This window comes from Bos indicus, chromosome 3 (assembly GCF_029378745.1).
Source record: "Bos indicus isolate NIAB-ARS_2022 breed Sahiwal x Tharparkar chromosome 3, NIAB-ARS_B.indTharparkar_mat_pri_1.0, whole genome shotgun sequence".
NCBI classification, from domain to species: domain Eukaryota; kingdom Metazoa; phylum Chordata; class Mammalia; order Artiodactyla; family Bovidae; genus Bos; species Bos indicus.
Window position 1 is genome coordinate 36,729,357 of NC_091762.1, and position 13,934 is coordinate 36,743,290.

The window sequence follows — 13,934 nt, forward strand, 5'->3', positions numbered from 1 at the left end:
TGACTGCAGCCATGAAATTAAAAGACGCTTACTCCTTGGAAGGAAAGTTATGACCAACCTAGATAGCATATTGAAAAGCAGAGACATTACTTTGCCAACAAAGGTCCATCTAGTCAAGGCTATGTTTTTTCCAGTGGTCATATATGGATGTGAGAGTTGGACTGTGAAGAAAGTTGAGCACTGAAGAATTGATGCTTTTGAACTGTGGTGTTGGAGAAGACTCTTGAGAGTCCCTTGGACTGCAAGGAGATCCAACCACAAAGGAGATCAGTCCTGGGTGTTCATTGGAAGGACTGATGCTGAAGCTGCAACTCCAGTACTTTGGCCACCTCATGGGAAGAGTTGACTCATTGGAAAAGACCCTGATGCTGGGAGAGATTGGGGGCAGGAGGAGAAGGGGACGACAGAGGATGAGATGGCTGGATGGCATCAAGGACTCAATGGGCATGAGTTTGAGTGAACTCCAGGTGTTGGTGATGGACAGGGAGGCCTGATGTGCTGTGATTCATGGGGTTGCTAAGAGTCGGACATGACTGAGCGACTGAATTGAACTGAACTGAACTGAACAGGGCACATTGTGGAGGATGGGTGGGTGTGAAATTTTAAGAGCCAGTCAGGAGCGATGAAGTGCTGAGGGAAGTCATTGAGAGGATGTGACCGCCTGTTGACCTGTAAGCTGGATCCAGGCAACTGGAGGCTCCTAACCCCTCCCCTGTCCTGGAAATGTACATTTTGCCCTCCGTTACCACGCCCGCGTGCTCAGTTGCTTCAGTTGTGTCCAACTCTTTGCGACCATATGGATTGTAGCCCGCCAGATTCCTCTGTCCATGGGCGTTTCCAGGCAAGAGCACTGGAGTGGATCGCCATGCCCTCCTCCATACCCAGGGATCAAACCAGCGTCTCCTGGGTCTCCTGCATTGGCAGGTGGATTCTTTACCCACTGAGCCATCTAGGATGCCCCTCCGTTCCCACAGCCCAAGCCATTTCATGGATGAAGCCTTGAGAGAGTAAGACGTTGTTGAGACCGTCAGTCAGGTATTGTTGGACTTTGTACCTGATTGAACCCCATTAAAGCCTCTATTCAAACTTAAGATCCTGCCAGACGAGTGGGGAGATCTTACCGTCTTACCGCCACCCACGACAAGCCTCTTAGGTAAGTCCCCTTTCCTTTTAACCTGCGGCCTACAGTCCACAGGGTGGAAACGTGCCCGGCACGACTGAGCATGCGCGTGCATGCCACCAGTCTGGACAGGTCTGTTTCTTTGTTAAATCGCCTGGAGCCAGTTTCAGATTGCAGTGGAAAGTCCAGAGGGTGCAAACCAACATGAGTACACAGAGTTGAAAATCGACTTGCTAGTCCTTTAAACCAGGTTTGTATACGGTTTGCAAATAATGCTGAGTTTCTTTCTTGAAAACTTGAGGGTAATTCTTGTATTATTCAAATGTTTTCCTCACATGGCTCTGCAGATATTTAATTCTCACTCTGAGTTTTCTTGCTGATTTGAGGCACTATGGTGTTACTCTTCTGATGAATACTGTTACGTTCTCCATTTACATGCCTTTAGGATATCTGGATAGTGTAATGGCCATACTTAAGAATTCAGTTAATTTTCACTTTCATGTGTATTAAAGCTCTTTGTAAAGTGCTGTAAAATGATATTATAATTATTGTTGTTGTTATTGGGTTTATGCTTTCTCTGCCTAGTTAACACGAGGAAATGCCTGGATGATTAAATCTGCTTTTTTGTTTTTAAAATGTCTATCAGGTTGAAGACTTTCTTCAAGGACGGAAAGCTAAATTTAACAGATACTTGCAGGCTTCTCTTTATATTCTCAAGTATGGTTTACAGCCTCAAGCATGGCTGTCTTTAATGACAGAACTACCTTTTATCTTCTCTTTGCAAGATAAGATTGATCTATTTTTTAAGTTAATACACCACTGGCTTTATATCCTTGTATATAGGCTTTGGGAATAGGTTAAAGCCTCTTTCTGTTGTATTATTTACTGTGCAGCCCTATTCGAAAATACAGTGAATACACTGAAATTAATAACTCTAGAAGGGTGCAAAGTGATAGTATTCACATTCAATTACAGAGCTCATCTATTACATTAATATAATAGTGATGTGATTTGAATGTAATATTTTAGTGAATAAAAATAAAGTGACAGGCTAACAGAATTTTAGCTTTTGAGTTGAGAAAAAAGAAGGAAGATAAATGGTTAGCAGACGTGGCTAATAGCTCAAATGCATGTGCTATAAGCCCTTATTTGAGTGTCAACTCTTAGCAAAGGACACCAAAGAAATGAACTTGAATATCCATTTGATTAACTAGCTTCTTAAAAACTGAAATAGGCTTTTATGTACTTTGGAGAGAATTGCTAGCAAAAAGGATAAGAGGGTGGGTTTTTAATGGAGTTAATCTTCTAAGAAATTACTCCTTAGGAGTTAGAAATACAGAAAAGCAAGATAAACTTGAAATAAGCCTGATAAATCCTATCTTACTCATTGTCTTCACTTAATAGATACTTTGGATCCGGATTAATGTTGCTCAAGCACCAGGAGAAATCCTATTCTTTATGTGTCATCTACCCCTCTTACTGAACTAATGATTACTTTTCTACTTACAAGTTATGAGTTAAGTCACTGAAAGCAGTTACTGGGTAGAGTCCTAGTTCTTGCCTGAAGGCTCTAATGAGTCTTCATATGTTCTGTAAATGGCTATTGTCAGACCTGCCTGAGGATTGGAATCATCTGTGTAGCTTGTAAGAAATATGCATGCCTGGGTCTCTTTTGGAAAAGACCCTGACGCTGAGAAATATCGAAGGCAGGAAGAGAAGGGGACGACGGAGGATGAGATGGTTGGATGGCATCACTGACTTGATGGATGTGAGTTTGAGCAAGCTCTGGGGATTGGTGATGGACAGGGAAGCCTGGCGTGCTGCAATCAATGGGGTTGCAGAGTTGGACATGACTGAGCTATTGAACTGAACTGAACTGAAGTAATACCTGCACACTGTAAAAACATCGGAAAAGACAAGCAAAAAGAAGAAAATAACTTCAAATATGACCACTGTTCATATTTTAGAATACATAAATGGATATTTGGAGTTTAACTATAGTATAGAGCATTTGCCTTTGCAATCAGAAGCTTAATTCCATAGGTGCTCCATAGAGTATTTTTTTTTTTTTTTTGTATAAAATTATATATTATTTGTTCAATTGACCTTCTTTACTGAAGGGAAGATCCCACTCATCCTTTCTTTCTCTTCTCAAACATTTTTCTGGTTCTTTCCTTAGTTAAGTGTCTTATCTGAGTTTACTGTGGGGGTCCAGCAGAGCTGATAATGGGTTTTTGGAATGATCAGCCTTGGGGACATACCAAACTGGTGTGATGACAATTCCCCTATCCAATTACTTATCTGCTCAAAACATTTACTGAGCACCTACTTATATGCCAGACACTATGCTATGTGTTGGTAACACCCAGTCCCTTCCCTGGAGAAACTTTGCACTCGAATATGGAAGATTGACAACAAATAGAAATTAGGGTATATTCCGTATGAAATATGAAAGATGTATGCACAGGGTGTTGAGTGCACAGATAAAGGATATCTAAATCAGAATAGGGAATTGGGGGCAGGGGGATGCATTTATAAAAAGGATGTGAAATCTGGATGTGGGAGCCCAAAACACCAAATGTGATTGTTACTGATTCTGGAAATCCTTACCAAGGAGAGTACTCAGTCTTTACCTACTGTGTTACAGAGGAGACTGGAAAGCTGTTTTATTTCCTGATGCTCATTTTTAAAAATAGCATTCTGTTCTCTTTTTCATGGATGCAGTATTTTTTTATTTTATTTCTGATAGTCTTAGTAATATTTTGAAAATTTCTTCTCCCTGCTTTAGTGACTTTTATTTCTTCTGAGGTGACTTTTCCATTTACTTGTTTGTTTTGATCCCTATCTGTCAAGGTAGACATCATATTCTTCTGAGAAAGCTCTTCTAATCGCCTGTCTGACAAGTTATTTTTAAGCCTGACTTTCCACCTTTGTGAAGTACAAGGGTAAGCAGCCTGAAGTCTCAGCATTCAGGATGTGAATGTGCCCTGCGGAGAAACCATCACCCAGGTGATCTGGTCTTATAATGGTGGGCGGGATTCCTGTTCTTTAAAAGACTTCTTACCAGACTTCTTGTTTTGGCTTTGTTTTCACCTATGCCTCAGACAGGGGTGGGGTGGGATGGGGTGGTGTGTGGGTATGGGGCACAGTTATAGTCTTAAATGGGGTTATTTTTCACTTCCTTCATTGCCTGCTTTGCCTTTTGCCTTCCTGAGTCTGCTGTCAAGTTCCAATTACTTATCATTTACTTTTTTGACTTCTAAACTTTCCTTCCTTTTCTCTGTTCTCTTTGTCCTTGTGGCTTTGTGCCTTAAAACAACTCCATTATGGTATGGTTTAGGAGGGAGAGAGAATAAATTCATGTAATCTGTCTCTTTTTGACCTGCCTTAAGTGCTTTCTTTTTTGTTGGACATTGTACTAAGAATTTAATTTATAATAATTCTAAGAGACAGGCATTATTATTGGGAAGTGAAGATTTATCATTTGGAGATTAGGCAAGTGAAGTTCAGAGATCAAGTGGCCAAAGAGCTAGTGGTGGAGCTGTGGCAAGTAAGTGACTCTCAGATCTGTAGAGTGGTTCACGTAGGTTATGATTCTTCTTTGGGCCTAATGCAGCAAAGATAAGATTGTCCTGCATTTATCAGATTCCTGGTTCCAAACCCAGCTTTAGATTTGAGGACAGTAAGGACCATAGGAAATAGATGGGGAAACAGTGGAAACAGTGTCAGACTTTATTTTTGGGGGCTCCAAAATCACTGCAGATGGTGACTGCAGCCATGAAATTAAAAGATGCTTACTCCTTGGAAGGAAAGTTATGACCAACCTAGATAGCATATTCAAAAGCAGAGACATTACTTTGCCAACAAAGGTCTGTCTAGTCAAGGCTATGGTTTTTCTAGTGGTCATGTATGGATGTTAGATTTGGACTGTGAAGAAGGCTGAGCGCCGAAGAATTGATGCTTTTGAACTCTGGTGTTGGAGAAGACTCTTGAGAGTCCCTTGGACTGCAAGGAGATCCAACCAGTCCATTCTGAAGGAGATCAGCCCTGGCATTTCTTTGGAAGGAATGATGCTAAAGCTGAAACTCCAGTACTTTGGCCACCTCATGAGAAGAGTTGATTCATTGGAAAAGACTCTGATGCTGGGAGGGATTGGGGGCGAGAGGAGAAGGGGACGACAGAGGATGAGATGGCTGGACGGCATCACTAACTCGATGGACGTGAGTCTGGGTGAACTCCGGGAGTTGGTGATGGACAGGGAGGCCTGGTGTGCTGTAATTCATGGGGTCGCAAAGCTTTGGACATGACTGAGCGACTGATCTGATTGATCTGATCTGAAGGACCTGTGAAGGGAACATTAGGTTTGCAGAGCTATGCGAGACCCCATCTCTGGGCAGAGCAGTCTTGTATCAGCTCTGTTACCAGTATGGATTGGACCATATTCTGATATAGGAGCTTTTAGGAGCTTGACAAAGTTGCATTTTGATGATCTATTTTAGTATTTGCTAATTATGAAACAAAAGCCACCTGCTTTCAAAAGAAGCTGAAAGGAAGGATAACAGAAGTGTAAATATGGTGACTTTCATGGGCAAAAGAAGATTTTTAGCAGCATGTTTTAAAAAATTAAGTATTTAACAGCTGTTTTGAAAAATAAATGAAAGGCTTCCATATTGTTGAAGAATGTGCACAGGTAATTAATTTAAAGTAGACCTTGTGACCTCATTTGACTATTTAACATCACTAAATTAATTAATTAACTAATTTAATATCTCAAATTATTGGCCAGATTCTAAGTCTCTGCTCACTAAAAGTATTATTTATTTATTTTTAATGAAAGGTAAATTAGCAGAACCAATTTTCTTATGTACTTTGTGAAATTGACTTTTATGTCCATAATTGGTATGGAATGGAATATATATTACCTTTTCTAGAAAGATTTCAAGATGAGATTTTTGGTGGTATAATAGTTGTAAATTAGAGAGTGAAGTTTTGAGAGGAGACAGTTTAAAAAAAAAAATTCTTTATTTATTTTGGGTTGTGTGGATCTTTGTTGCTGTGGGCAGGCTTTCTCTAATTGCAATGAGCAGGGTCTTCTTTATGGTGCATGGGTTTCTCATTGTGGTGGCTTCTCTTGTTGGGAAGCAGGGCTTTAGGCATGAGAGCCCAGTAGTTGCAGTACATGGGCCCAGTAGTTTTGACTCCCAGGCTCTGGGTGCAGACTCAATAGTTGTGCATGGCCTTAGTTGCTCTGGGGCCTGTGGGATCTTCATGGACGAGGGATCGAACCTGTGCCTCCTGCATTGGCAGGCAGATTCTTTACCACCGAACCACAAGGGAAACGCTGTGTGGAGAAAGATTTTTAACTACACTGAATTTGAAATACAAAAGAGTGGAAGAGATCATTGAAATGTCATATCTCTTCTAACCACATTTCCATTAACTTTCACATTTCTTACTCAGCAAATGGTTTACTTCTGCTCCTTTTATGGACCAAATGTTTGTGTCACCCCCATAAATTCATGGGCTTCCCAGGTGACTCAGGGGTAAAGAATCTGCCTGCGAATGCAGGAGACTCAAGAGACTTGGGTTCGATCCCTGGGTTGGGAAGATCCTCTGGAGTGGGAAATGGCAATTCACTTCAGTATTCTTGCCTGGAAAATCCCATGGACAGAGAAGCCTAGAAGGCTACGGTCCACGAGGTCACCAAGAGTCAGACACGACTGAGCGTGCACAAGCACACACAAATTCATATGTTGAAGCCTTGCCCCTGCTATCCATGTGGCTGCAGTTGAAGGTGGGGCCTTTGGGAGGTAAACAGGCTTAGATTTGGTCATGAGGGTCTTGGGGCTCTCATGATAGGATTAATGGTTTTATAAGCACAGGAAGAGAGAGGAGAGAGATAGCTGACTACCCCCCATGTGTGTTCACAGCAAGAAGGGCTCTCTGCAAAGCAGGAAAACAGCTCTTACTAGAACCTGAACATGCTGGCACCCTGTTCTTGGACTTCCAGCCTTCAGAATTATAGGAAAATAAATTTCTGTTGTTTGAGCCACTCAGCCCATGGTATTTTGTGATGGCTGCCCAAGCTGTCTACTATACGCCTCAACACTGTGCTTCATCTTGTTGTAAGCTTTCTAGGCTCCAGGCCCCTGGTGGTTTCTCTCACATGGTGCTTCCTCTGTTCTCAGTGTAAAAGACATCCCAGGGTTCCTTAACACTTCTACTTCTCAATGCTTGGTGGTCCTCTGTGCCCCAGTTTTGAAAAGAAACTGAAAATCCAGATTTTTATATGAAAGTGGCTAGCATATTTAGTATTGACATAGCATTCTATAATAAAATATATTTCTGTGCTGGACTGACTCTCAAGCAACAAGTTTATAAACTTGGTTTTAATGTGCATGTCCCATCTCCAAAGCTCCCTGGAGGGAGTGTTTGTTTTTTTTTTTTAATTTTCTGATTCCCAAAGTCTGAAATGCTTGGTAATTAAATAATGTGTTCTTACTGATGCTGATTCTACTCACCTTTTTTCTTACCCTTCTTTTCTTTAGGTAGAATACTCCCAATTCCATTCATTCTTACATATATCTTCAATTACATTTTCAGTTCATTTGGTTATACCCCTTTGATCTCCCAGTTTTTGGTGAAGACTATTGTTAGAGCTATTAGTGGGAGAAATCTATTTGTCTGTACTTGTACTTACCACTTATGAACAAGATACTTTTGTACCCAAAGGTGGGAGTTTTGGCATCAGAGTCTTCCTTCATCTGAGGGCCTTGAACTATACATATAAAGGAATTAATAGATGTAAAATATAAGGAGGATTACCTTCAGTTTCTGTATTTTCCTTCTGTTTTCATCACCCACTATCTTGATTGTTATTTTAACAATAGTGCTGTGCTGCTCCTCTGTGGTCCAATTTTTCTTGGTCTCAGTGGGAAGGCCTTTCTTTTATTTATCTGTTTGTTCCTATTATGTGGAAATTAAACTTTAAGTGGCTATACACCTGTTTATTCATTCTGCAAGTGGTATTGCTCACTGTGAGTGGTTGTTTTTGATGCTAATACTGCTTCTTGCCTTGTTTTATTTGGATTCCTGACATGTTTTCAGGCCTGCAGTATCTAATAAATAACAGTAATGAATTCTTTACCAGTTCCTGTTCTTCCCTCGCCACACTCATCCTGTAGTCAAAATGGAGAAATGTTCTTTTTGTCTGTTTTCATATTTGGTATATATAAAGTGTTTAGTCAAGGTGTTTATAAAAGTAAGTTAGTTGGAATTTCAATGATGTAGCATTGATATGATTTTCTTATGAGCTATTTATCTGCAACTATTTTTAAAATGTGTTTATTAGGATAGATAATACATTATCATAGTTGAAAAATAATATACAAAGTGCAGAAAGATACACAGTGAAAAGTTTCCTTGGTGGCTCAGATGGTAAAGAATCTGCCTGCGATGTTGGACACCTGAGTTCAATCCTGAGTTGCGAATAACCCCTAGAGAAGGGAATGGCAACCCACTCTAGTATTCTTGCCTACAGAGTCCCCTGGACAAAGGAGCTTGATGGACTACAGTTCTTGGGGTTGCAAAGAGTTAGACACGACTGAGCAACTAACACTTCCACCTCTTTATTCTACAGGTAACACTTATATTAATTTTTGAGAAAGTCCCCAACATATGAACAGGTTCCATTCTGAAGGTGCATTTGTAAATTCAGTTTGTTCAGAAGTCCAACAAGGTTAGCCTAGGCACCCAACTAACACAACTGGCTATGTAACAATGTACTGTGTTAGATTTACACCACTTTTCACCTAAATTATACATAAAAACAAATAAAACATCCTTAATCTTACAATACAGTACTTTGAAAAGTACAGTAGTACCCTACAACAGCTGGCATGCAGGGGCTAGCACGGAGTAAACAGGCAAGAAGAGTTACTGACTGGAGGAGGGAGGGTTTCTTGCTGGAACCATATGCATGTTCACATCTTTGAAAGTTCTCAACTTGAAGATTCATACGTAGGGGACTTACTGGGTGTGCTTCTAGTGTTTGCTCTTATACATGTAAGCAAATGCCAGTATTTATGTGTATTCTTATTTCTGTTTTTTAAACATAAGATACTGATGTTCTGCTTGATGTAGTATTCACTTAACATTGTATCTTAGAGTTTCTGTCACAACAAAATATAAAGTTTTACATTCTTTTATACAGTTGAAAAGTATTTCAGTTGGTGGAGATATCATTTATTTAACCAAAGTCTTACTGATGAACACTTTCCAGCGTTTTAATAATGCATGGTGTATTACAATGAATTATCTTTTACAGACCTCATAATATGCAAATAGATTCATACAGAATAAATTTCAGAAGTGGTATCATTAATTCAGAAGGTCTATTCATTTGTGATTTTGTCAGATTTTGATAAATTGCTTTACAAAGAACTTGTACCAATTTGTACTTTCAGCAGCAATGTATGAGCACATCTACAAAGTGCTTTTGGATTTTATCAATATGATTCATAAATATAGTATCTCATGGTAGTTTTAATTTGTATTATGAGAGAAGTTGGGCATATTTTCATATGGTTAAAAACAATTATTATTTCCAGTCCTGTATAAATTGTATATGTGAGTCAAGATTTCTGGGAGAAGTATCAATAACCTCAGATATGCAGATGATGCCACTGTTATGGCAGAAAGTGAAGAGGAACTGAAGAGCCTCTTGATGAAAGTGAAAGAGGAGAATGAAAAAGCTGGCTTAAAACTCAACATTCAAAGAACGAAGATCATGGCATCCAGTCCCATCAGTTCAGTTCAATTCAGTTCAGTCACTCAGTCGTGTCCTACTCTTTGCGACCCCATGAATCGCAGCATGCCAGGCTTCCTGTCTATCACCAACTCCCGGAGTTCACTCAAACTCATGCACATTGAGTCGATGATGCCATCCAGCCATCTCATCCTCTGTTGTCCCCTTCTCCTCCTGCCCCCAATTCCTCCCAGCATCAGAGTCTTTTCCAATGAGTCAACTCTTCATATGAGGTAGCTAAAGTATTGGAGTTTCAGCTTTAGCGTCAGTCCTTCCAAAGAACACCCAGGACTGATCTCCTTTAGAATGGACTGGTTGGATCCATTTCACATGAAGTGATGGGACCAGATGCCAGTCCCATCACTTCACACCAAATAAATGGGGAAACAATGGAAACAGTGTCAGACTTTGTTTTCTTGGGCTCCAAAATCACTGCAGATGGTGATTGCAGCCATGAAATTAAAAGACGCTTACGGCTTGGAAGGAAAGTTACGACCAACCTAGACAGCGTATTAAAAAGCAGAGACATTACTTTGCCAACAAAGGTCTGTCTAGTCAAGGCTATGGTTTTTCCAGTACTCATGTATGGATGTGAGAGGTGGACCATAAAGAAAGCTGAGTGCCGAAGAATTGATGCTTTTGAACTGTGGTGTTGGAGAAAACTCTTGAAAGTCCCTTGGACTGCAAGGAGATCCACCCAGTCCATTCTAAAGGAGATCAGTCCTGGGTGTTCTTTGGAAGGACTGACGCTAAAGCTGAAACTCCAATACTTTGGCCACCTCATACGAAGAGTTGACTCATTGGAAAAAACTCTGATGTTGGGAGGGATTGGGGGCAGGAGGAGAAGGGGAAGACAGAGGATGAGATGGCTGGATGGCATCACCGACTCAATGAACATGAGTTTGAGTGAACTCTGGGAGTTGGTGATGGATAGGGAAGCCTGGTGTGCTGCAGTGCATCAGGTCACAAAGAGTTGGACATGACTGAGGGACTGAACTGAACTGATCAATTGTATGTTCCTAGCCTTTATCTATTTTTCTATTGGATTTATAAAATAATAAGATTATCTTATTAATTTTTAGGAGGCCTTTATATATTATAAGGATTAACCATTATCCATGATATGAGGATCAAATTGTTTTTTGAATTTGAGATTTGTTTTAGTTTAAGGTGCTTTGTTGGGCAAATTAAAAAAAAATTTAATATATTCAAATTATTTATCTTTTTTGTGGATTTAGGGTTTTGAGATATAATAGAGAGGCCTTTTCTATACAAGTCCCCTACCCACTGTCACCTTACTCAACACGCAATTTTCTTCCAGCATTTGATAAGTTTATCTTTTTAACATCTAAATTTTTGTTGGATTTGTTCATCCATTTATTGAACACATATTTATTGAGTGTCTCTCATGTACTAGGAACTATTTTAAGTACTTGGGATGTATCACTGATCAAGACAAATATCCATCCCATTGTGGAGTTTATATACTAGCGGAAGGAGATAGATTTAAAAACCAAACCAAAGCAGAAATCCCCAAAACAATATAATACATAAATTATGTAGTATGCCAAAAGTGATGAGTGCTATTAAAGTTAAGGTAGAGAAAGTTGGTGAAGGGGAACTGGAATACCAAGTGGCAGGCGTATGCTGCAGTTTAAAATAAGGTGATTGCTGTAGACCTCATTGAGAAGATAACATCTGAGTAAAGATAGGAAGGAAGTGAGTGACTTTTCTCTGGGAGAAAAACTGGCTAGGTTAAGACTCTTAAGTTAGGAGCATGCCTGAGAAAGAGCAAGAGCCATGGGGCTGGAGTGTAATGAATGACAGTTTAGAGAAATCTCAAGAAATTTTGTTAGGAGGGAAGAACAAAATGAGATGGTATCTGATAGAGAAAGTGAGGCTGAAAGAAAGTTTAAAGAATTGTTGTTTTGAGAGAAATTAAATGCACACACAAGCTATGCTGATGGACATGGGACAGAAGGAAACAAGAATTTGATGATAAAGGAGAAAGTGACAGAAAATGTTAAATATTGACTTGCTAAAGTGAGGGGTGGGATCTAATGTACAAGATTATAAAGATGGATGGTTTATCTATGCCAATAGGAAGGAAGACAGACTCTACCTGAGTCTAGATGGACATAGGTACACAGATGTCATGGTGCCAGGACTTTCTGAATCCTTTAATTATCTCAGTGAGGTTAGTAACAAGGGCTTTAAGAGTGAGGAGGTATTGGAGGGTGGGAAGAGAGAACAGGTGTCATGGTCATCTTGGAGTGTTGGGGAGTGAATATATATGGATCATAACTGTTCTGGTAGCAGCAAGGGCCCTCTTGAGGGATTTAGAGTGAGATTAGTTTTGTTCAGCTGTAAGGTATGCAGGAACAGAATGGTGAGAGTTGGATTTAACCAGGATTATAGCATTTCCAAATTAGTTCAATGAAGGGAGAGGAGGGGAAGAGAAACCATGTAATATAAGCAGTTAAAAGAGGGGAATCGTGATATCAAAGGGCAGGGGTAGGTGATAGGAATCTTTTTACTGGGACTAAAGGGTTACTGTGACTGAAATATTTTTAGGAGTAGGCTGGGAAGAGGAATCACCAGAGGTTTGGAAGCAATAAATTGAAATTATGAAAGAGTTGCCGTTATAGCAAAGCCTCTATGCAGTCTTGATAATGAGTAGCTCAGATAGGTGAATGACATAATATGATGTAAATATTTAAAGGATCTATCTTTAGTGACAGGATCATTAAAAGACATGAAAGCACACAAAAGAGAAGACAAGTATGAAATGGATCATCCACAAATGTTATGGGCTGAATTGTGTTCCCTCAAAATTCATGTCTTGAAGCTGTAACTCCTTAAACTTCAGAATGTGACTGTATTTGGATGTAGAATCTTTAAAGAGATAATTAAGAAGTTATCTTTTTAAAATGAGGTCATCAGGGATGTTAGGACATACAGAGACCTTAGAGAGGTTTGTGCACATAGAAAAACCATGTGGAAGGGAACAGCAGGTGGGTGGCCATCTGTAAGCCATGGGGAGGTCTCAGAGGAAATAAATTTTGTAAGCACCTTGATCTTGGACTTTCAGCCTCCTGAACTGTGAAAAAATAATTCTGCTTACTAAGCTACCCAGTCCCGTGTATTTTGTTAAGCCGTCCTAGCAAACCCTTTTAGACTATTCACTGCTGTTGTTATTCAGTCACTCTGTTGTGTCTGACTCTTTGCTACCCCATGGACTGCAGCATGCCAGCCTTCCCTGCCCTTCACTATCTCCTGAAGTTTGCTCAAACTCATGTCCAGTGAGTCTATGATGCCATCCAACCATCTCATCCTCTATCACCCCCTTCTCCTCCTGCCCTCAAGCTTTCCCAGCATCAAGTTCTTTTCCACTGAGTCTGCTCTTTGCATGAAGTGGCCAAAGTATTGGAGCTTGAGCTTGAGCTTGAGCATCAGTCCTTCCAATGAATATTCAGGATTAATTTCCTTTAGGACGGACTGGTTTGATCTCCTTGCTGACCAAGGGACTCTCAAGAGTCTTCTCCAGCATCATAGTTTGAAAGCATCTATTATTTGTTGCTTAGTCTTCTTTATGGTTCAACTCTCATATCCATGCATGACTACTGGCAGGAAGGTAGAGTATTGTGAAGAGAGACTCAGGGGCTGGACTTTTTGAGAAATTATCAAAAATGATCTAGAACATTTGATATGTCAGAAAAATAGGGAATATTTAGTGATGTAATCTGCTGACAGTGTATTCAAAGCAGGTTATTTTAGGGAGGGAACAGTCTGAAAACAGCAATGAGGACTGAGGCTGATATTTACCCCACTTGTAGCTTAGTGACATTCAGATTAGGGGTCAGTAACAGCTGCCACTTCAAAGAGCTACAGGAGAAGGAGGGTCCATGGGGAGAACCAGACTTCTAGAAGATGAAGGGAAGATGATCTTGCTGATCATGGAACCATGAATTGCAGAGGGTAGAGTGGAAGATGAAGGTGAAGTGAAGT

At 40.1% G+C, this 13,934-nt stretch overlaps 1 long non-coding RNA gene across 2 annotated transcripts in view; it reads left to right on the forward strand.

Annotated features, from left to right (window-relative positions):
* Positions 1-449: 449 nt before the first annotated feature.
* Positions 450-13,934, forward strand: part of LOC139182182 (uncharacterized) — an 81,373-nt gene continuing 67,888 nt past the window's right edge. The window contains exons 1-2 of one of the 2 annotated variants that reach the window (XR_011565771.1): positions 450-1,370; positions 3,974-4,129. This is a non-coding gene — a long non-coding RNA (uncharacterized lncRNA). The remainder of the gene's footprint in view (positions 1,371-3,973; positions 4,130-13,934) is intronic. The other variant, XR_011565770.1, reaches the window with a different exon arrangement.